This window comes from Myotis davidii, unplaced genomic scaffold (assembly GCF_000327345.1).
Source record: "Myotis davidii unplaced genomic scaffold, ASM32734v1 scaffold192, whole genome shotgun sequence".
Lineage (NCBI taxonomy): Eukaryota > Metazoa > Chordata > Mammalia > Chiroptera > Vespertilionidae > Myotis > Myotis davidii.
The window spans coordinates 1,154,877-1,179,760 of NW_006284346.1; the positions used below are offsets into that span (position 1 = coordinate 1,154,877).

Consider the following 24,884-nt stretch of genomic DNA (forward strand, 5'->3'; position numbering starts at 1 on the left):
GTCCAGGGAGTAAAGATTATGTAGCTTAAGCATGATTGTTCGTAGTTAAAGAGATTAATTACCAGCCTGGCACTTAGTTAAGGGGTTTTATTCCCTCCCTAACTTCAGGGGGAAATCCCTGCCTGGGGAAACAACCTTTCTCAGAGAGGTGACCTTGGTTAAAACACATAGTGCCAAGAAGGTGAGCAAACATATTAAGAACAGTATGTCATATATGCCAGGTCCCTTGAAACAGCAAGGATGGACCGGCTCCCGGCAGTTTTCATGTTTGCATTATTCCCTCCCCCCACACCAGTCAGTTTCATTCAAATCTGTGTTGATGGCTTTGGGTTAACATTAAGGGGATGTGTGAACTTGGGTAAGATCTAGGTCAGCGATGGCGAACCTATGACATGCAAGTCAGAGGTGACACGCGAACTTATTTTTTTGGTTGATTTTTCTTTGTTAAATGGCATTTAAATATATAAAATAAATATCAAAAATATAAGTCTTTGTTTTACTATGGTTGCAAATATCAAAAAATTTCTATATGTGACACGGCACCAAAGTTCAGTTAGGGTTTTTCAAAATGCTGACACGCCGAGCTCAAAAGATTTGCCATCACTGATCTAGGTAGTGGCCCAATTGCATATTAGTAAGATTTTCACATGTGAGAAATATGTACATGAATATGTATTTAAAGATCATAATAGCATATGATACATTCCAGAAAATATATTCATTTATTGACACATCATCTTTATGAAACTAAAGAGCAGTTAATACAATAAATGAAAACAGTCGTTCTAGAAAACAGCAGTAGCTGCTGGGGGCTATTTGAGAAGGATTTGGAGATTGTGTTTGGCCTCAGGCGTCATCAGTAAAGGTTGTATCTGATTAGTAATGTCTGTGATGAACAAAGGAGCGGGACAGTGGTGATATATATGCCATGTGTTTATCTCGGAACTTTTCAATTTTTTAAATCTTTACAGTACCTTGGAAGCATGGGTTGCCTCCTCCATTTTATAGGGGGAAAGGAAGGAATAGCAAGTGGATGTAGCCCAGAGTTAAACCTTTTCATAATCTCTGGTTCTTATTTATTTCTGTTCACATTCATTCTAGACTATTTGTTTAGTGCCTCATAAATGTTTATATAGCCCTCGCCATTCCCATTACCACTGTTAAATGTTTCATCCTCATTAAATAATTATTGTAGGAGCTTTCTAAATCACTTCCCTGTTTCTGGTGCTTACAATGGGATCAACGGTCATGGACTCCACTGAAAAACCATGTGAAACCTATGTACCATCTCTCAGAAAACTGAATGCTTATACAGACTCCTGCCAGTTTGTCCAGGAGCACTGGGAATTCCCTGAGGTCTACCTTTGACTAAAACCCCTGGTCTAGTTGTCGCCCTCCAATCTACCCATCATATTTCTGTCAGGGTAATATTCCTAACGTGCAGTTTGGATCATATCACTCTCTGCCTAGAACCATTTCATTTCCTGTTGACTTCAGAACAGAAGTCCAATCTGCTTGAATTAAAATTCAAACTCTTTCAAGCTCTCACCTTTGCAGCCTCATTGCTCCTTCCTCCTAAATACACAGCCTTCTCAGCCAAACTAGAATATTGCGGTTTCCCCAGTAACTTCTTCACCTTGCTCCCACAGTTGCTTTCTAACCTTCAAGTCCAGTGTCTACTCTGATTTTCATTATTTTTGTGGATGTTGCTCTCAAACCTGTATAATATCTTTATGTTGCGGTGGTGTATTTGCCTGTTGGCCCCTCGGGTGTTTTTTTTTTTTCTTGCCCTTCCCTTGTATTCCTGAGAGGTTGCTCACTGAGGGTTGTGCTGTCCAGGCCTCCATCTGGCTTCAGCCATTGGAAAGCCCTGGAAGGGAATGGAAGATTGAAGGAAGGGAGAAGCCAGGGCACTTCTTCCCCACACTGTCTGCCTCAGACAGTATCTCTGATGATAACTGTGTCTCCTCTAGGCCTTCAGCTCCTATCAGAGAGGACCTTTGAGCCTTCAGCTTTTGCTGATTGACCCTGGTTCCAGGGCTCTGATATTAAACATTTCAATTCTTTGTCCATATAGCTCAGGGATTTCCTGCAATTACTGAGTTCCTGGATGCCTCATTTTCCCATTTTTTTCTTGGCCTGTGTAATCAATGCCTTCATTATAGTCCTTCTCCTTGAATACTTAGACCAGTTTACATTTTCCTGATTGACTCTTGACTGATACAGCTGGTATTTGGTGGATACTTGCTGCATTTTACTACCTAATTTATATCATCTTCTATGTGGTCATCTCTTTTTTGAGTGAACCAGAAGTAGGTCCTTTATCAGTCATCTAGTGCCCAATAGTATTACCTGGAATTACCTGGCATAGTGACAAATTACCTCAAAACTCAACAGTTTGAAACAGGGGCATTTTTAAGTTCATGAGTCTGAGGGTTGGCTGGGTGGTTCTTCCACTTCAAGCTGGGCCTACTCATGCATCTGTAGTTAGCTGGAGATCAGCTAGGTGGCTCTGCTCATTGTGCCTGGGTTCTCCCATATGTATGGGGCTTGGCAGGTCAAGGCTGATCTAGGATGGCCTTGGGAGAGACCACTGACAGGAGTAAATTCCCTTCCATGTTTCTTAACCATTACTGGCTAGCCAGGCATGTTCTCATGGTGATCACAGAGAAGCAAAAGAAAAGACTTAAACATAACAAGAACTTTTTCAAACATCTACATGCAGCAGACTTGCTAACATTCCATTGACCAGAGCAAGTCACATGGCCAAAACCAGAATCAAAGGGATAGGAAAATAGACTCAGTTCTTTGATGAGAAGAACTGCAAAGTTACATGACAAACGGACAGGTATAGGGAGGAGTGAAGAATACAGGCTATTAATGCAATGCAATCAGTCTGTCTCAGGCTCCATTAGATTTTAAGAGGCCTGAGACAACACAGGTGCAAATAGATAGATAATAGATAGTAGATAGATAGATAATATATGGCATTATTTTTTGCCATAATAGTAATCCTTTTAAAATGAAAACTTTGCAATAAAATATACATTATATATTTACTAATCTCTTTCATACTGTACATAGTTAGTGAATGAAAAAAATAGACCAAGTAAAGAGACATTTATAAATAACATATTAGTTAACCAAGTTAAAGGGACTTTATTTATCCTTTAACCTTCAATTTGCATTAATTGGGAGCAGTCCTGGGAAATTGTGCCAACCTCACCTCAGGTCAGATGGCTTAACAAAATGAACTTTTTCATGCTCAGAAATAAATGTATTCCAAATATAAATATGAATCAGGTACAAACAGATTCTTTTGAAAGTACAAAATAACCACACTGTTAATATATTTGTGCCCCAATTAAAAATGTGTAAAGAACACACATTCTGAGCTAAAGTTGTCCCACGAAGTCATTCTCATTTTTGCTTTGAATCTTGGGTATACAAACTGGGCCACCTCCTTTGAGCTGTCCCTGTTTTCAAAAGAGAAGAATTAAAAATGGGTATGTTTAGGTTGGAAGGGTCTGGGGCTTGACCTTGCTACTTCAGATTTCCTTCATCGCTAAGAAATCACTTTGAATATGTCTACTTGGAGTACTCTAATTTGGTTTGTCCTTAGTTTGAGGCACACCATGAAAGAGATGCTGTCTGTCTGTATTATAGCAAAATTTGGAAACCACCTCAATGACACTGTTTTTCTGTTTTCTTTTCTGCAGTTTTATCTTTACAACCTATGCTTGTTCTCAGTAGTTCAGAACGAAGCCTGTGACACCCTACTGCCTGGGTGAGATTGCTGGCTAGCCTCTTCCTCACTGTTTGACTTTGTTAAACCTTTCTCTGCCCCTCCTTTCCTCCTCTGAAAAATAGGGTGGTTAATAATACCTACCTCTGCCCTGGCCAGTGTGGCTCAGTAGGTTGCGTGTCAGCCCCTGTACTGAGAGATCTCTGGTTCAATTACTGGTCAGGGTACATGCCCCACTTGCGGGCTCAACCCCCAGTAGGGGGCGTGCAGGAGGCAGCCAATTAATGTTTCTCTCTCTATATATAATCAATAAAAACATAAAAAGATAATATCTACCTCACATGATGATTTTGAGGATTAAATTAAGTGAAATTGGGTGAAAGAATGTTGCATAAACCATCCCACAAAATGTGCTGAGTAAATGTTATGTATAAAAATGCTTATTATATGAATCATTATATGAGAATTTTTATATTGTTTATCCTGAGTCAGGTTCACATGTATTCTTCAAAGTCTAAATCAGAATTATAGCCTCAAAAAAAATAAACCAATGTCCATTATTATTTTCACACAGAAGGCACTGTTTGTTTTTAAATATTAATGTTAGGGGTAGTGGAATATATTTACTCATATGTGCCATAAAAATGCAACAATTACAAACGCAAGCTGCTTTTTGGCATTGACAAGTCAGCCTTTGAGAATGCTTGTAGAATATGTGTCTTAAATGTCTTCATCTTTGGACTCCTACTCTCAGAGTTTCTGATTGTCCAACAAACAGCCAGGTGATATTAATGGCTTGGGGTTTGAAGATATAGGACAAGAGCAGTGGAGAGAGATTTTGAAGAAAATATGTAAATACGGCCCCTAAGTCTTCCTTCATGTTGTTTTAAAGAGGAGGAAATTAATAATAAGCAGATCAATTTTTAACAAATATATTTTGCCTTTTAACACACTGAATGTTGATTCTGCATGAAGTCATCCCGCAGAACAGCCATAGTTAAAACAAGACAAGGCAACATCCCGAGAAGCTCAAGAGTCCAGTGGCAGAGAAAACTCACACCTACACACAAACATACGCACACCCACACATACCCAACAATCACTTAATGATATAATAGGTGCTTTTATGGGGCCATAAACATTGGGTGTTGGGCGAAAGGACAATGAGCATATATTTATTCACTGTGGCAGCTAAAGGGACGAGCTGGAGATCCACACAGTTAGCTCTCACATCCCTAACGTTGACTCAGAAATGCAGAGGGATAGACACATATGCATAGATTCATTTTGTATAGGTAAATTAAAAACACAACACTGTGCATTGTCCTGGGTACTCATATTGTATGTGTCTATTTTAAATGTGGACTACAAAGATGCAAACAGATGTATGTTCTGGCCTTGGAGTGGAATTGTCAAGGAGATTATACCTAGGCTCTATTTTTAATTTTTTTAAATTAAAAAGGAAGAGCAGATGTGAAAAAACTTTATCAGCGGTCCATTCTAGGTAGCAGGAACACAGACGTTTGTTCTACTGACTGACCCCTGTTTTTCTGATTGCTAAGTTGCGTACAACAAAAATTTGGGAACCACAGTTCATTGAAAAGCCGCTTCTCGCTTGTCCCCACACTTGGAGACATTGTCTGCTGCACAAGCAGATGCAGCTGTTTGTTTGGCCGCCTCTTCCATCTGTTTATACCTGTGCGAAGTGTCCCCAACATAATCGCACTTAGCACAGTCTAGACAGCACCATAGCGTCATGCTTGGATGCATGTCCTGTGGTTTCACCACAGGGCACAGCTGAAGCTTTTATTTGTTAAGACCTATCTGAGCCCCAACTGGACCCTCGTTAACACATTTCTAAATTGTTTCAGATTCACATTTGTCTTTTAGTCATTTTCCCAGGCTGAGAGTCCAAAACTCCTGAGTCCCGTCCACAGAAAAGTAGGTCTTTGGGATCCACAGGCGTTGTCCCCTGCCTATAATGTGTTACTATAATCTCTGTGTTAAAGGATTCTCTGAAACCATCGGCAACCATCTCCCCTTTGGAATGAGATTTTATCTAAGTCTATTTGCATTTATTCAAAATCAGAGACAGCTCTGAAACCAGACTCTATTTAAACATAGAAAGAAGAGGAGATTAAGCAAATGTTGGGGAACTTAAAAAAAAAAGCACTTGTATTTATTTTCTTGTGTTTCCTTTTTTCCAGATCTGCGGTTTCCCCCCGATTGGCCGTCCTGCGTGGGTGCCAAGTTCCACACGTGATTTCATGGATCAGAAGGTCAGATAGCAGGCCCGATTCGGGTGTTGGCCGACTCATGATCTCTATGCTTGTCACTTTGCAGCATTGTGGGAAGTATCTTCTAATTGGTGGCACTGCTGCTGTTGTTCCTTAACATAGTTTTGAATTCTGTAGGTATTCAGGGAAATATAAAACAGTAAATCGGCTTTTTAAAAAGCATAATTGGAGTAAAGGAATGCCACAAATCACGTGGGGGAATAAAAGTAATGATAAGACAGGGAGAGAAAGGAGCCCATCTTTTCACTTGTTGTGTGGGAAAATTGTGCTCCATGAAGATCCAACAGTCCTCTTCAGTCTCTCTTCTGTGTGTGAAAAAGTCCTAAGACTTACATCACCCATTGGTTGGAGCAAGTCAGATAGGACGGAAGCATCTGTGCAGCAAGGATCCCCTGTCTTGATTGACAAGCCCTCTGAATTCTCCCTGTCCATTCCCAGGTGTTTGCCAATAACCAGCAGCTCCTTCTGCAACTCAAGGTTAGAATTCGGAACCCGGTTTGTTTACATTATTATAACGACAGTTTCAGTTTGTCTCTGCAGTTAAGGTTGTGTCAGCACTTCCCTTGCTGTGTTTATTGTCTTTAGCAGTTTAAAAGCGACCCATGAAAAAAGTGGTTCCCTGGCTGGAAGGTGAATTCCGGCTGGGCCCGCGTCTGGCGGAGTCTATAGAAATGCGCGCTGGCTGTGGGAGCCCGGTCTTTTGAATGCTGTCTTTGTGCCTCCCCGGGCCCAGGGCCTCTGGCCCATTGTCTCGGTGCCTCAGTTAGGGGTGGCGCTATCTGATGGTAACTAGTACTAATATTACAGTACTTAGTGCCCAGGCCCTCCCTGGGGGCCCCCGTCTGGCTGCCTCTGTCTCCCAGCCTTCTCTCCAGGGGACCAGTCACAGTTCTCATATCAGAAAACTCTATTTGTAATTTATAGAATAATCGGGCAAAGGGACCTGCAAGGATGGTGTAGACCTGTGGTTCTCTCTAACTTTTTTTTTTTTTAACAAAGAACTCTTTTCCCAAATGAAAACTTTCAATGAATCCTCATTTATAAGACATGGAAAAGTACAGCTGTTTTGTATGAAGATGAGAAGGGTGCCTCAGACCCCACTCTTTGGCCTCCTCTTCACCCATGCCCAGTCTAGGTGACTTGTCAGGTCCCTCACCCCTCCCCGGAAACCTACCACTCCTCAGAATGCCTGCACACCATTCTTGCAGGCGGTTCCCTCAATTGACAGATACGGAAACTAAGAGGTGGTTTTTATAGATGCTATAAACGTGAGGCACTAGACACGGAGGAGTTCTTGCTGTGTTCATTCATTTGTATGTAGTTTTAGGAAAGGCACAACTCACCTATGGTGATAGGAATCAAAACAGTGGTTACCTCGTTACCAAAAGAATGGATTAACTGGGAAGGGGCACAAGGGAATTTTCGGGAGTAATGGAAATGTATAAAAACACAGAGAGAAAATAAAGCCAAACCAAAAAAAAACTAGGCATTTACTAATAAGGAATGAAAATACTGATGAACATCCTTATATACTGAGAATGCTGATGAATTTTCTTAATGCTATGTCGGGTCTAAGGTCACTACACAAGGTTTCAGAAAATATGAGACTAGCTGCTTTTCCAATCCTTTCTTTGTTCAGTAATTACCCAAACCAGGGAAAAAATACTCAGAGAATTCCAGCCAATGGAATGACTGACTATCTTTCAGGGCCTTGTACCCTGTAATATGGCTAAAGGATGATAATGGGCATTCTGGGAATGGAAATCTCAAGTATGTACTTGATTCATGCATTACTTGGACATGTGCTATTGATAATACCTGAGAGATTCTTCATAATTCTTTTATCCTTTGCTACCTCACCTGAATGCTTTTCCGTGACCTATAGAATGCAAGGTTCCTTCTCATTTATCCTAGAAGAATGGAACCTCTGGTGACCGAGGTCGGAAGACAGGCCTAAATAGCACCTGTACAATAAGCTACAGGTGGATTTGGGCGTTTTGTTTTTGACATGTGTCAGGTAGTCTCAAATGACTGGCCGTGTACCTATACCCTTGCAATAAGGCATGTTGACCCTCTGAAAAGCACTTTCTTCCCCCTGAAATACTTTGAACCAACTCTATTTAAAATTTCTCTATTTGTGTGTTTTAGAAGTCTTACAGTAACATAGAAGGTAATTATTTTGGTTGGTTGAAGTCATAGGCCAGGATGTTAGGATCTAACAGCCAACTCTGCCTTCCAGAGCCTGATGAGGAAACTGGGGCTGGGAAGAGCAAGACATTTGTTTTTAAAGGAAGTAATGACAGAGCTAGGAAATGGCAAGAGAGGGTCCCTTGGAGCCAGAGCAGGAAGGATTTCAAGCTACTCCAATGTTCCAGCTTTTGAGGCTGTGTTATTTTTCTTCAGAAAGGACAAACTGCCTACTCCTTGAGTGATTTCCCAATCAAGGGCTTTGGCCTATATAATTCCCAATGTGGATCCACACCGACAAAAACTCAGTTCCCTAATGAAGCTATGGGAAAACTTCCATAAAAAAGAACATTTTCAATAATCAGACATTTTTAAAATTCACAATTACCATGCTTTGTCTGCACGTACACGCAAATTTCCTAATCAAATTAAATTCAATTTAGCAAGAGATTTTTTTATATAACCAATTCAGTTTAATGTGCCTAAGAGCAGAAATGAAAGTACACAATGTTTGCAGAATTTGCTTTTTTGCAAAACTCGCTTTTTTTGCAACTCTGTGTGCATTTGAAAGGAACTGTTTCTTCAAATCATTATGAGTCAGCGTATCCAAATGGAAAATACCAAGATGGAAATTGTATGTCTTCTCCATTTCAGTGATTTGGGCAAGTGATTTTCCTGGCACCAAAGTTCTTGAAATGTATGTATGTGTGTATGTATGTATGTATGTGTGTATGTTTTTGTTTACTTACTAGGTCAAATGTTCTTACGAAATACAACCTGTGTAGTCACATTTTGCTAGTTATAAGAATGAGAGTGAGAGGGAAACATCAATAATTGAAGCCCAATCTATTGATATTTTTTCCCATTAACTTTTTAAAATCAGCAACCTGAACCACTAAACTGCTAATAATGGCTGTTAATAAGTGACTGAATACCCTAATTTGAGTTTTCTCCTTTTCCTTCTCCCAACTGTTTTCCTTGTTGCTATTGGGCTCATAACAGCTAAAAAAATAGGATGAAAGAAAAATAATACTTTAACCCTCTCTGATTGCATTTTGTAAAGCCAATTTGAGTCCCATTTTTTTCCCTGCAAATGTTGGAGGTGGGCAAGTTTGGTTGTCATCGGCTGCCTACTGCTCCAGGTGTCTTCTCAGGAAGTTTGCTGAGGCAAGCATTGTAATTTCTGCTGCAACGTCCTAGACAAAGTCTCTCATTAAAAAGTAATTGCCCTTACACTTACACAGTAAAAGCATAAAAACATGCATGGGAAAAACACATGCCAACTGTAAACTAGTGGCTAGCTTGGCAAGAGAAGGGCGGGAGAGGAAAGAGATAGGGAGAGAGGTAATTAGTGTTTTGCTAAGTTTTATTTCTTATAGAGAGACACGAAGCAAATAAAGCAAATCTAAACGATGGGTATGTGGGTGTCTGTAATATCATTTTATACGGTCTTTGAATGTGTGTAATATTTCGCACTTTATTTTTTTACTTAAGCAAATGCCCAAATATAGGCAAAGTGATTTGAGTCCTTGAAATTCTTTAGCCATAATAATCTACTTACAAATTACATATCATACTTTTGTGTCTTTGCACATGCTACTTCCTCTCCCTGCCTGTCTCTATCCTACTGTTCTCAACGTAACCACTGCACCTTCCCAGACTCATCAGAGGTATCACATCCTCTAGGAAGCTTTGCCTGATGCCCTGCTCCCAGTTCACATCGCTCAAAGAACATTATGCATGTTTGTATCATGGCATATATTACACTGCTGTGTAAACACTGGTTTGCTTCTCTGATTTCCAGGACTGTCATGTCTGGCTGAGCTGCAGTACCCCTGTGGGCACCATTTACACACTGTCCAACATGCACAATTATGGAGGCAGTCCTGCCTCCTTCCCACCAGAGAGAGACCATCTTTATACCTCTGTGCAAAATACTTATTCTGGTTCAAGTGCTGGAATTGGCACATATTTACATAACAAACACTTGTTTAATGAGAGAAAAAGTGAGCAACCAAATTCTAGTTTTCTTGATGAAGAATTCTTTAGACAAGTGGTTCTCAAAGTGTGGCCCCTGGACCAGCAGCATCTGCATCACCTAGGAACTTGTTAAAGTGCAGATTCTTTGGCCCCCTCCCAGGCCTACTAAACCAGAACTCTGTGGGTGGAACCCAGGAAACTTTAACAAGCCCTCCACATGATACTGATGCATGCTGATCTTTGCGATATACTAACTTAAACATGAAAACTTTGGGCCTGGAAAGGTGAAGAGGAGTGATCTAGGAACTATAAGGGCAGTGGGGTCAGGCAGAGGAAGTAGCATATGCCAAGACGAGGAAGCACGATACGTAATTTGCAGGCAGATGGTTATGGATGAAGTATAGAATTCAGGCAGCGAGGATAAGACAGATGGAAATCTGGAAGTCTGTCTTAGGTGTTTGCGTTTTAATCTGACAGTCATAGGGAGCCATTTAAAATTTTTAAACAAAGTAGTAATTTAATCCAGTTTTATATTTTAGAAAGTATCCTATGGCAATGATGTGACAGATAGGATGGAGGTGAGATTGGGTCAAGTAAGCAGCTATTAATTAGTCTCGGTGTAAAATGATGAGAGCTGACGATGAAGAGATGGTGGCGGTCACTACCTCTGAAACTTTCAGTGAAGGGGTTAGAATTTGATTCGGGACTAGAAGAATAAACAAAATTTGACTTTTATGGAAGAGGAGGAAGGGAGAGGGGGGTTTAACAGTCCCTAAAAACCTATTTCCAATATTTAGCGGGGGGTTTGGGTGTGTTTTTATTGTTATTGTAGGCAGTGGGTGGTTTCATGTCTGAACATTTGCTGTATTGTGATTTAATGCATCTAAACAAATTTTTATTTCTACCTTAAACTTTTAAAACACTAATATATCGTTGAAGTTGAAATTAATCAATGATGAAAATTTAACAAGGATACAGACTTTCAAGTGTGCATTTCTTTAGAACGCAGAGGCCAACATCACCATCCAAGTAATGCCCCTATTCTGCAATCTGTTTTACAGACATCTTTATTATAGGCATGTTATGTCGCAAATGCTTAGCCAAGTGCCTATCTACCCCCACTCGCTTGAGCCTGGCTGAGCCAAAGGATGAAATTATTCACCTTCTCACCCCCTAAATGCCAGCACTTAGCAAAGTATTTGGCACATAATATGTGCCTAGCACTCAGTTAATATGGTGAAAATTCATCTGCCTGTAGTCACGAGAGACAAAAGAAATTATACATAAAAAGATCATATAGCCTGGTTGGTGTTGCTCAGCAATTGAGCATTGACCTATGAACCAAGACGTCCCCAGTTCGATTCCCTCTCAGGGCACATGCCCGAGTTGTTAGCTCGATCTCCAGTAGGGGGCGTGCAGGAGGCAGCCAATCGATGTCTCTCATCAATGTTTTTATCTATCCTCCCTTCCTCTCTCTCTAAAATCAATTTTAAAGGCTTATTAAAAAGATAATATATAAGCTTCCTTTTGATTTCTATTTAGTCTACTTTTTTAAGAAATTACCTGCACCAAGGAATTTAACATCAGCATCAACTCTATGATGGCAAACATACTTGGAATTGAAAAACAATTGATATGATGGAAGGATCTGTGAATTGTTGTCTTTGCTATTAATATAAATTATTTTTATACTTATCAGATATGGAATGAGAGAGAGAGGTTCCACTTTAAGCAAACCTTATATGGGAGCACTTGTATTCACAGAACAGATAAAGTGGATAGCAAATATTTATTTAGCAAAATCTTTATTTGCCTACAGGTTCAAGATAGCTGCTTTATGTATCAAGTTACTGAATAAACTTAGATGTGTTTTGTACCCAGCTTTATCAGAGACCCAGCTGGGCTGTGAAGGGGGCTCATTTGTAAAGCTATGTTATGAATTAAGTAGCTAAATATACATTTGAAAGAAGTAATAGATAGTAACTTTGATCCACCTCAAGATTCTAAAATGGTTTGGTGATAGAGTCTCAGACTTACTTTCTAAATCCCCCTCTGTAGGTACATTTCTACAACTGGTACTATGACTTCTGGAGTATTTTAGCAAAGGGCTAAGGAGTGTCTGCCCTGCTTGTGTCAGCTATTGGTTTCCGGTCACACAGAATTATATACGACTGGAGATAGAAGACATCCTAGAAACAGTCTCCTTTCTTACTCAAAGTGTGGGTTATGGCAAGTAGCATTGGCACCATCCGGGAGTTTGGTAGAAATGTAGACCATCAGGGACATCTCTAGATCTATATATGTATAACCTAGTAATAGACAAACAGGGTAATTGACCATACCTTCGCTACGCCTCCCATTGGCTAATCAGCAAGATATGCAAATTAACTACCAACAAAGATGGCGGTTAATTTGCATAGGTAGACGCAAAGTGGAGCAGTGAAGGTGCTGAAGGCAGCTCCAGCCGGAGCGAAGGCCTGGGTGCCGGGTGCCGAAGGAAAACCGGTGCCAGCAGCCAGGGGAAGGGAAGGCCTATTGCACGAATCTTTTCTTGCAACAGGCCTCTAGTAGATATATATGAACTATGGTTGCCTGGGGCCTGAGTTTGTTGGAACAAGTCAACTTGTTAAGGAAAACATGATGACAACTTTATCATGGGCCACTTACTGCTCATCAAAATGAATGGCATCTTTTAATGGAAATCTTGGACACCAATAGGATTACTTCTGCATCCTGTTTTTTCATGCTAAGTTTTTGAAATGCTGGGTGTACTAGTAAAAGTTCTGGGTGGAGTAGGAGGTGGAGTGAATGGGAGACAGGTAGGCATGAATGCAGTGCTCATTCATGAAAAATGCACTTATAGCTAAATTCCCACATGAGTTCCACCTGTACCAACCTAGGACTGACCCATTAAATGGCACCCAGAGGTGCTTGCATTGCAAAAGGTGGCAGGATGTTAGGAAAAAGGAGATGAAGGTAAAGGTTTTGATCTTTTCTGTAACAGATTAGATGCAGGACTATGTGATTAAATGAACAGGAGCCTGTATCCACATAGTGTTCAACCACAGAGGATATAAGCGTCTGTGAAAAGAAATATCTTTCAGTAGAATGTTCTAGCTGAATCAAAACCTTGATAATAACAATGGAAAAAATTACATTAATATTCTTTTGCATCTGGGAAACTATGCCCTGAAGCAATTACCTTTCGGTTCAAAAGGAAAAGCTGAGGAGAGATTCTGATGTACCCAACATCTGAGGACCAAAAGACAGAACACTGCCTTTGTGGAGCTTCAAGCAAAGAGAGCAGCTTCAAGTGTTGCTCTGAGAAAGACGTTAATACCTAATTACACCTATGAGGGGTCATAAGACTGGCCCCAAGGCAAATCCAATAAACTCTGTGTTATTTGGTGCATGTCGATTAGATTAAGAACAACAAAGATGCTTAACCCATTTACCTACTTTTCCCAGGAACTTTTTAAACCCTCTGCTTAACCTATGGAAACTGTGCTTTTGAATTGAAAAATCAAGGTGTTTAAGTTTCTAACACTGGTTTATTTTCTGGGCTAAGTGATTCAGAGGACAAAGGGAAATTTTTTTATCATTGTTTCTCTGAAAATCGATTTTTTACAAAAGTTCACTTTTTCTCCAAGTTCACCTGTAGTTTCTTACTTTATCAATATGCTTTAAAATATATTCATAGTCGTAATTTGTCATGAACTTTTGAAACGATTTTATTTTCCTGCCCTTAGGCAATAATCCAGTACTGTCCACTAAAAATATAATGTGAGTCAAAACTCAACTCACATATATAATTTAAAATTTTCCAGTGACCACAGTAAAAAGGAAATACTACAGATGACATTTATTTTGCTATCACATTTTCTATAACTCAGTACCCAAAATGTCATTTCAACAAGTACCAATATAAAAATCATTGAGATAGTCTACATTCTGTTTTTCATGCTAGGTTTTCGAAATGCTAGGTGTATTGTACACATACCAGTATAGCACATCTTACTTCAAACTAGCCACATGTCAAATCCTTAATAGCTACATGTGGCTAGTGGTTTAGAAGAACCTGATGAAAACTATAGACCTTCCTCCCCAAAAAAAATCATGTTAGTCCACAAACCTCTAAGGTTTGCTCTGATAGGGTGTAGGAATGAATGGAGTCTTTGGGGAGATGCTATTAGCTCATCATTGTAACATAACCCATTGAGCTATTCAGCCTGTATAACAGGATGAGGATGAGGGGCATATAAGCGGTTAGAGTCATTCACTTTGTCATGATTGATGGACTATAGAGTTGTTTCTTTTCTTCTGATGATTTTGCCCCTGGCTCTATTTGCCAGAAGATAGATCTGGACCTCTCCCTTCTCTGGAGAAATGGACCAGGAAGGTGGGGTGAGAGGGTACTTGGGGTGCTGGCTCAGGCAGGCTCTGCTCCAGGCCGTAAAGGGATGAGCTTTTCCTCTCATTATCTTTGCTAGGTTCTTCCTGTTTCAGTCCATTTGGTGAGCCCCAGTGTACAGTGTGGGGAGCAAACCAGTAACTGGCCACTTGGCCTTCCTGCAGCATAGACCTCAAGTGTGGGCTGCAAATTTGAATGCCAGCCAAAGCCTGGCAGGTAACTTAAATGAGTCACTTAACTGAAAATTTAGACTTTTGAGTGAAACGTCTGTTTTTTTCCAATGTTGACTAATGATTTAGTAGCAGTGATAGTAGTATTTTTTTAACACTAGATACACCAATCAGAATACTGATACAGGGTGGATTAGTCCAATCAGGTGCCAATTAAGTTTCCAATCAAAACATCAGTGGTGATTCTCAATCAGGAACTGTGTTTGTGAATTTTGTTGCTATCGCAGTGATGGGAGGGCTGGGATGCTACTAGCCTTTGGGACCTTCGGTGCACCACCCAAGATTTGTTCTGTCCCAAATGCTGTAACACCCCAGTTGAGAAACACTGAAAGAGCCTGAGAATTCTCCAGATCCCCATGTGGTATTGTCAGGTTAAACTGGGGTTTGGGCTAAAGCCCTGTTTGGTAATGAGGAGAAAATGACTTTTGCTAAAACATCTATTTTCTTTCGGTTGGGCAGGTGTGACAGACATTGTAGGTTTCAAGGATTTGAAATTTTTTTATCCTCTTTGGCTTATCTCACTTTTTGGCAAAGCTTTGCAAAAGGATTTTAAAGACTTTATTTCTCCTTTTCTGCCTTCACTATGCTTATACTTTTCAGAGTTTTCACTTTACTATGAAAAATAGTTTTCACAACCTTATTTTTATGAAATGACTTTCAAACAGGGTGATGCAAAGAGATGACTTGCTTAAAGGTTTATGACTGAGAAAAGATCTGTGTTGCAAAAATCCCGAATACATAGTTCAGCTGAGCTCTTTATTCGCCCATCCCCAAAAGGGAGTTATGCTACAGGTATAAGCGCCTGGGAAGGGCCCATCCTTGCTCTACCTGTTCCACAACCGTGCCATTCAGCCGATGTATATTAGGTTTTGTTCAGTGATGATCTCTTTTCTTGAACCAAAGAGGATCTTCTGGAAGGATGTTCGGAAGGACGTCTGAAAGGTCGTTTGGCAGTCCAGTCTAATTAGCATATTATGCGTTTATTATTATAGATTGCGACTTATTCATTCTCCTGTAGATATGCACTTGGGTTATTTCCAGTTTGGGGTTGTCTTTTGGTAAGCATTTCTTATGGATATATACCTAGGAGTATAAATGCTAGGTCATAGAATAGGTTCATGTTTAACTTTATTAGAAACTTCTGAACAGCTTTCCAAAGTAGTTGTATGCCTTTACACTGCCCCCAGCAGTGCTTGAGAGTTTGAAGTGATCCATATCCTCTTCAGTACTTAGTAATGCCGGTCGTTAAGTTTAATCTTTCTGATGGGTGCACAGTGGTGCCTCATTGTGGCTTTAATATGAATTTCCACCTAAAATAAGTTAGTCATAAACATTGGTGAAGTTCATGAAGAAGCTTTTAAATTCTTGGCCCAGGCTATCGTGTGTGCAATATTGTTAATCCTTCTCAGGAATCCTAACTATTTCTCCTTCCTCAGAGACATAATTTTCTAATCATGCAATCATTCCAGCTGTGTCAGACGTGAGCTATCCCCAGAGCATGGCACTGATCAACAGAGCACAGGGGAGACCCAGCATTGCTGCCACAGGCACTTGGCAATGCGTTTGCCCCTACAACACAGGGCAGCCCGCCTGCCTGTCAATAAGTACCCAGTGAGAATTTACTGAGCATCTGCTTTGTTCGAGGCACTGTTCTGGGCCTTGAGGAAACACTGGGGACTTAGGCACAGTTTCTCTCTTGAAAGGCTCACTTATTCTGCATTCCACCTGTATGTTCACTTCCAAAGTGAAGCATATTAGGTCGAATGCAGTATAAGTGCTTTCAGAAATGTGTGTGCTCAGGGGGCTTTGAGGGCCAGGGCATAGGGGTTTGGAAAGGCCCAGAGCAATGAAAGACTTCTCAGGAAGAGCGATAACCCAAGTGAGATTTGTAGGAAGCAGAGGGAGGGCGCCCAGGTAGGGTGGCTGCCATGCAAAGGCGAGGAAGTGAGCCTCCGTGTGGGGGTTTCAGGATTGCCAGGACCGACCACTGGAGCGTAAGGCTTATGCAGGAGAGCATGGCAAGAGGTAAAGCCAGATGTGTGCAGGGCCAGACTGTGCAGGCGCACTTAGGTGTCAACAGACTTTGCAAAATTTCAGCCCAGAGAACTCTTTCTCAGTTTCCCTGCAAGCAAAAGGAATCATCTCTGAGTTTTGAATTCTGCTCATCTGTTCGTATTAAACTGCATGGTGTTAGACTTCTCTCTAACTTCCTACCTGGACACAAACTGTTTGCCACAAGTGTGTGCTTTCTCATTTACAATAATCTTAGGAATTTTATTTTCTTAACCGTTTGTTTTTTCTTATATACCTTCCAGAACCAGCTAGCTCATGCCATAACCCTGAGTGCGGCCTAAAACAATTTTAGTTTTCTTGTAGAATGACGTTTTATTCTTGTTGTTTGTGGCTATCCTTTTGATTGGAAGAATGAGACAGACATTGACGTTTCCAATAAAGGATCTACTTAGTCTCCTACCACTGTCAGTCCTGATAATGCCCCAAACCTTCTTCCTCAAGCATAGCCATGGGGTAACAGAATTACCTCCATTTTGTTTAGCAGACACGTAACATGTAGGGCTGTCCATTTCCCAGGGAGTACTCTAACTACATTACATATAGCAACTCATTTAGTCCTTATGACCACCCTAGAGTTGAATGATATTACTTCCATTTTATAGATGAGGAAACTGAGGCACCAAGAGGTTAAGTAACTTGCTCAAGTCACAGTTGGGATTTGAATTTTATTTTTTCCATTCCTTTTTAGAGAAAGTGGAAGAGAGAGGGGCAAAGGGAGAGAGACAGAGAGAGAAAGAAATATCAATATGAGACAGACACATAGATTGGTTGCCACCACATGCACCTGACTAGGGCCAGTGAGCAAATCTGTAACCCAGAATCATGCCCTTGACAAGGAATCGAACCCACAATTTTTCAGTGAGCAGGCTAATGCTCTAATCATTGAGCCACACTGGCCAGGACGCACATTTATCCTTGTAAGTACTATACTGTGCTGCTGCTGCTTCACACTTGTGAAATATCCCGCAGAAACTGCGAGAAACAAAGTTCATTCTGCAAACATATATTGAGCAACTGCCTGGTGGGTGAGTCAGCAACACCTTTGCCCCAGGACCTCTTAACCTATTTGAGGAGACGGAAAACTATGTTTGTAATGCAATGTTAACCCAAGGAGGAAAGTAACTACCTTTGCCTGAGGAGGTGAGAGAAGGGCTTGGCTCAGCCTTTGGGACAAGGAGCGGACAGGAGGCGGGCTGTCAGAGCTGTAGCAGGCAGAGCCTGTTCGGGAGGTAGTGAGGTATGCTGTGGACGGAGACTGTGAAGGCGGGAGGTAGGATGGTGGGAGTCCGGGCTGGACTGGAGCATCTCGTGTACAAGCTGAGGAGTAAGGTTTTATCTTGGACCCAGTGGGAAGAAATTGAGGATTGTTAAGTAGAGGAGAGAAGTGATAAACCATCTTGATTGCTATAATCTAAGAGAGGATTATAAATGATCAGTGCAGGGTGTTTTGAATCGAGAAGTATCAGGTGGGTTGACAATAAAATATAGAGTCTGGGGTGGGTGTGGGATAGAGGGGGTCAATGGGGAAAATGGGGGGGGGGATAACTGTAATATTTTCAACACCAAGGATAAAAAATAGAGAATCTGAACAATAGCATGCGGGACAAGGACGTCGAGAAGGGAGGGGACAGGCAGCTGTGAACAAGAAGGAGGGAGGGAGGAAGAAATGGGAAGAAGGAGGAGATGAAGAGAGAACCATGTCTGCTGAAAGAAAGAGAAGGCAACATTGAGGGAGGGAGGGAGGAAAGGATGGAAGTGGAAAAGAAAGGAAAATCTGCCAGTACCTATCACAAATCTCCTGGCACAATGCCACTGGCAAAAGAAATGCCATGTGACTGGGGCTTTCTGAAGTATTTGCGCAGCCAGCTTTTGTTTTGGTGGTTCACCAGCAGTTATTTTCATGGCTCCGTAATAGCCCATCGAGATGATTTCCATGTGAAGATAATTTGTCAGGCTTATGTAAGACTTCACTTAGGGGGCATTGCCTTGGCATGCAGACAGCTTCCAGACCGGACACGCCGGCACAAACATGCTATCTGAAGAGTGCAGTAAAGCAAATTAAAGTCATCGCGAGGCACCCCGGCAGCAAACAAGTGTTGCTATAGGGAGCATTTTCAGAATAATGCTTTTCTTTTTTTTAAAAAAAAAAAAAAAAGCCACTTGAAATGCAGCTTGGCAAGTCTGAACCTTGATGGCTTCAAAGCCAAGGAAACTTCAAATATATGGGAACCGTAAGCCTTATGTCAAGGCAAATTATCCCTGTCCACATCCTGGTCATGAGCAGCATAATTAGTGCAGTGAGTTATTTTATTTCCCCTCTGCAGTTAGGATGATCGGGCTGGTGGGTGGGAACTGGACTTGGAGAGGAGTAAACGTTCTCATCGCCCAGGGCCTGTGGATGCGGATAAGGTAGCATGTCAGGTGTTAGTGGTCCAGGCAGCCTCCTGGTGTGAGAGGAGTCTCGTTTCACGAGGGGTTTCGGTTACCACGAGCTTTGCTCATCTTCCTGCTGCGACACTGGCTTCTGGTCGCGGGGCGGGAGGCATGGTGTGGAATCCCAGCTGCAGAGAGCAGCCTGGAGTTGGGAGCTGCTTGGCCGGGGAGTGCGTTATGTGGCAAAATCCATACAGTCATGACGTCACCCCAGCGTCAGTCAGCACGGGTCTCTAAGGTGCATTTCCAGCACGTGTAATTGGGATAGCTCAGCCGCCTAAGTGCAGGACGTGGCTTTGGGTTCCAAGCAGCCGAGCAGTTTATTTGCTTAGGAAGGTTTTATTCTACCTGGCTGGGACGTAGTGGAGAAGCTCATGCTGAGGGCGTGGAGATGTCAGCAGATCCGGAAAGCCAGTAGGACAGCAGGGTAAGTGTCAAACCTCCCCTGGTGCTCTCTGCGTGGGGTCAAGACCTGTCCATATTGCCAACTTTTCTTAAAATTCCCATGGATCCTTGCTAAGGGTGAGATTACACAAACTTCTTTTTTCCAGTGTTTCTCATATATTTTGAATTAGAGTTCAAAGACAAGGAGATCATATATATATATATAAAATCTATCCTTGGTCTCAGGTTTTCTTGGTCATGGCTGAGGTGTGGGGGGTCTGGGGGAAGGATAAAAAGGGATATAGACTATAATTATGTGTTTTTTAAAGTTTAACAATTTTAAGGAGATTGGTAAAAGAAGAATTATTTTTCTAGTCTTAAGTATGTATGAATAGAAAGTTGTAATCAGTTGCTGGTGCTGTACCTTGAGGGACATTGAGTTCCCTCCAACGCCACACTTGAGGAAACAACCAGAATGTGTTCATAGACACTGAGGAGTTGGAGATAATCGTGTTGCACAGGAAAGGTGGGAGGAACTGGGAGTAGTCAGTGTGGAGAAGAGAAGAATGCAGAAGGGATTGCAGCTGTTTTCAAGTACAAGGACTCAAGTATGGAGTGAGGAGGCTAGTTGTTCTGTATGTTCTTAGAAAAAAAGGGTTTTGTGCTTGGGGTGGGAGCGGGAGGGTTTTGACAACCTGACCAAAAAAAAAAAAAAAATCAAACTATAGAGTAATTCCCCCAGAAGAATTCATTTATATAAATGCAAAACTAGCACAAAATATCAGAGATTTTGTGGAGCCTTATGAAGTCTATGTAAAGAACTCCTGTTTTGGATGGTAGGGCTGACAGTGAATGGAAATTTCAGGACTTAGATTGACTTAAGGAAGAATTCTCCTTAAGAATAGTTTGGTAAGTGCTACGTGGGAACTGGATTTTTCCTAAGGGGTTCACTCCCCCATCACTGGAGCCCTGGATCTGGTGCAGGTGTTGTTGCTTCTCGTGTGTATCCTTAGACTGAGTATGTGTTCTCTCTGCTGTGAGATGGAGGTAAAATCTACCGCAAGGTGGTTGAGACAATTCAGTGACAAAGGGTGTCTGAGATGCCTATCTCAGTACTAGGGTAGATGATGACCAATCATCATCTAAGTCAGGGGTCCTCAAACTACGGCCCGCGGGCCACATGCAAATACAAATATTGTATTTGTTCCCATTTTGTTTTTTTACTTCAAAATAAGATATGTGCAGTGTGCATAGGAATTTGTTCATAGGTGTTTTTTTTTTTTAAACTATAGTCCGGCCCTCCAATGGTTTGAGGGACAGTGAACTGGGCCTCTGTTTAAAAAGTTTGAGGACCCCTGATCTAAGTGATTCTCAAAGATCGCAAGTTTAAAGGGAAAAAAAAGGCAAAGTCTAATTCCTGCTTCTGCATAAGTTTTTCATAATTATGTTCCTTTTTCACTGTTCAGAATATTATAGAGAGCATTCTAGCTTTGCGTGGGAAGTCCTTACAATCAATGTCTAACTCTAAATATACACCAGATTTATATTTTTAAAAAACTTTTAAGGTGAATTGAAAGCTAATAGTATGGTATCTGGAAAGATTTTAAAGCATTCTAACCCAAGTGTGAATGAATATTGCAGAGAATGAAATGTACTTGGAAATAGTCAGTGTTTTCAATGAGGAGAAACTTATCCTGAATTTGTATTTAATAGAAGAGGAAATGAGGCTGCATTTTAAGGCAATAGTTAATAATAGGAAGGAACAGTAACTATATATCAAGTGAAAAGGGATAATACTAAATAATCATAGAGTCTATAATAGATGTTAAATGCCTGTCTTTATGATTCTAGCAAGGAACATAGTTTTCAAAGGCATTTGGTAATGGGCTTTCTAAAATGTCCAATTGGAGTATGAGCTGGAGGATCTGAACGTTTAGTTCTGTGGGTGACAGGACACTCTTAGCAGCTGACAGCTCCAGGGAGCAATTCCAGAGCATTTGCCCCAGTGTGACTCGTATTTAATCCACCAAGGAGCATAATGGAGCACCTACTACAGCCAAAGCTCTGTCCCAGAAATTGCTTATGTTCCCTTCAAGGGGCGTGGCTGGGTTGGGGAGTTCAGCACATACTTGTTGGGACAGTGATTTCCCACGTTGTTGAGAGGAAAGTGAGCAGGTTGTGCTGACGTTGCTGACAGCTTCCATGGAGGAGGTGAGAATTGAGCTGGGCCTTGAAAATTAGTAGGCGTTTGTGTCTTCTCATCTCATTAAATGGCAGCCTCATTAATCTAGGTGTTCAATCCAAAAACCTAGAAATCATACTTGCTTACACTTTCCCTCACCCCAAATCCGAACTCTCAGCAACTCCTATAACTTCTCCAGAATATCTAGAGTCTGAATATTCCCACCATCTCCACTGCCGTCATCCCGGATCAGGCCACCATCATCCCTCTGAAATGCTTCAATGGTCTATTAACGGGTCTCTCTCTCTTCACTTTTGGCCCATTCTCGAATTTGTTTTCCACAAAGCAGCTGGAGTGATGGAGTCAGTGACTACCGTGATTTAAACTCTTTAAAAATTCCCTGTTGCGCTAAAAATAAAGTCTTTGCTCCTCAGCATGGGCTGCTTGGCCCTGTAGAAATTGGCCTCACTGATCTCACCCCCATTCTTTTCCCCTTAGCTCACCATGGTCCAGCCACACTGCCGTCCTATGGTGCTTTCATCCACTTAGATGTACAATAGAGAGGAAAGAACGTGAACATTACTGAAGGCTATATCAGGAGATCAACTCTCTGAATTAGCAGGAGAGCTGGGCCTTGCAATGATTCTGCCACACAAATGTGGGTGTGTACATAGAAAATGTCAGCAGCGTGGTTTGAATTCAAGGACCCTCCACCCCAGGGAAGGCTCCTTTTGTATCTCAAAATTTATCTCCCCAACCAGCTTCATTAACTTCTCTCCTGGGATAATATATTTTATTAAATTCCCACAAAGAACTACAGCCAATATTTAGTGTGTGCCAAGTACTATGCTAAGTACAGGAACTATGATGACATGAGAACAAAAGACATGGAAACCCCACCTTCGTAGTGTCTTTGGACGACTGGGGGATGAAGACAGTTATAACAGAAGATAATCACAATGAGCTTTACAAGATGCCATGAGAACACAAGTGCGGGCACCTAACTCTGACTTGGGAGGTCAAGGAAAACTTTCCAGGGGAAGTACCATTTTAGCTGAGACCTGAAGGAACAGTGGGATGTGTGGCAGAAAACGGGTGCAAGTATTCAAGTGTTCTTGGCAGGGCAAACAGCACATGCAAAGGTATGTTATTAAGGGAGAGCATGACACTTTCATGAAAACCAAAAAAAAAAATCAGGATGATTGTGGCATAGTAGGAAGGTTGGGGGAGGAGAGAAAAGAGGAACACAATATCAGAAGTAAGCAGTGGCCTGTGTAAATAGTCTTATAAGTCATCGTAAGGTCTCTGGACCGATTAGTAGCAAATAAATGGTTTTAAGCAGTGGGATGACATGCTCTGATATGTGCTTTAGAGACCTCACTCTGGATAGCATATGAAGAGGGGGCATGCCCAACAATTGGCAGGCCAGTGGAAAGCCTGTTCCTAATGCAGCAGAGAAAGGATGTTGGTATAAACCAACATAAAGGTAGAAATGACTGAGGGACGTCCAGAAGAGAGATTTAGAAAGAACAATCCACAAGATTTGGAGATGGACTGAATAATACAGAGGCAAATGAGAGGGAAAAAAATCAAAAACACTGATTCGTTTTCACCATGGGAAACCTCTTTCAGGGTACCATTTGCTGAGATAGGGTCTCACCTGTAACAGGAGGGCTGGGAAAAGATGGACAGAAGTCATACCTGATAGTGAAGTTTGTTTTTTTAAATCTGAGGGCAGGTTTTATTTGTGGTATGGGCTCTGTAAATTCTGAAAATAGATGGTTGCAAGAGTCTATGAAAAATGAGAGGAGATACCAGAAGGTACCCAAGGCAATCATTAACTCCTCTCTTTTGCCAACCAAGGTGCCAACCAAGTTCTTCTGTCATTAATAAATAATATTAAACAGAAATATTGAGTCTACTAGATACTAGCAAAGTCCTTTCCAGCTCCATTGTTTTGTGGTAGATGGTATTTACATTTTCCACAGTCAAGGTGTGCCTATAATCTTATCTGTTTGGGTCAAGGTTGTTATTGCAGCTCATTGGGGAGTAAAAATGTTTATTCATCTCAACTGCCTTCACATCCCTCTTCAGCCGTACACAGGTCCTCATTTACATTTTGGATGAGTAAATGTCTGGACTGTGTAGTGTTTTATAAGCTTAATGGACATGTGAATGTGGGAGAAACAGACCAACACCGAAATAGATGACAGTAGATATGTGCTTGAGACACCACCCAATTAATATAATTTATGTGACATCATCCCACTTTAGTTGAAGGCTTCTGCAATGAGTAGCTCTTGTTTTACCTGTAATTTAAACTCTTATTAAACAAAGTGGCTGCATGAGAAAGAGTTCCTTTAAAGCAAGGTTTCTCAACCTTGGCACGACTGACATTTGGGGCTGGACTATTCCTTGTTGTGGGCACCTATCCTGTGCCTTGTAGGGTATTTAGCAGCATCCCTAGACTCTACCCACTAGATGCCAGCAGATACCCCCACACGCACACCTAGTTGTGACAAATATGTCTCTGGACATTGCCAAATGTCCACTTCCGGGACAAAGTTGCTCCCAATTGAGAACCATTATTTCAGAGCAGTGGGTCTCAAAATGTGGTGCTCAGTCAGGGAGCCTCAGCACCAATGGAAAACTAATTAGAAATGTAAATTGTGTGGCCACAACCCACACCGACTGAGAAAGAAACTGTCCGTGTAGGAGCCAGCAGTCTGTTTAAGAAGCCGGCCTGAGATCCGGATGCACACTAAAGGTGGAGAGGCTCTGCTCAAGAGCAAGGAATGGTCACTCAAGTCTCCCAAGAAGTAGGTACCTATTTTTAAAAAATGATGAATACAAGAAGGTCTTCCTTCTTTTCTTTTCCTTTCCCTCTCAGTGAAGGAAGTGAAAGTACATCATTGCTTTTCCAAAAGGCAAAGATTATTGATAAGTAGTTTCCTACTATGGA

At 41.4% G+C, this 24,884-nt stretch overlaps 1 protein-coding gene across 5 annotated transcripts in view; it reads left to right on the top strand.

Annotated features, from left to right (window-relative positions):
- Positions 1-24,884, top strand: part of THRB (thyroid hormone receptor, beta) — a 287,111-nt gene that overhangs the window by 128,865 nt on the left and 133,362 nt on the right. For 3 of the 5 annotated variants that reach the window (XM_006754655.2, XM_015570920.1, XM_006754656.2), the window contains exon 2: positions 5,953-6,024. The gene's annotated coding sequence lies outside the window, so the exon portion shown is untranslated. Of the gene's footprint in view, positions 1-3,719; positions 3,788-5,952; positions 6,025-24,884 lie in introns of those variants that run through there. The other 2 variants (XM_006754654.2, XM_015570926.1) reach the window with 1 other exon arrangement.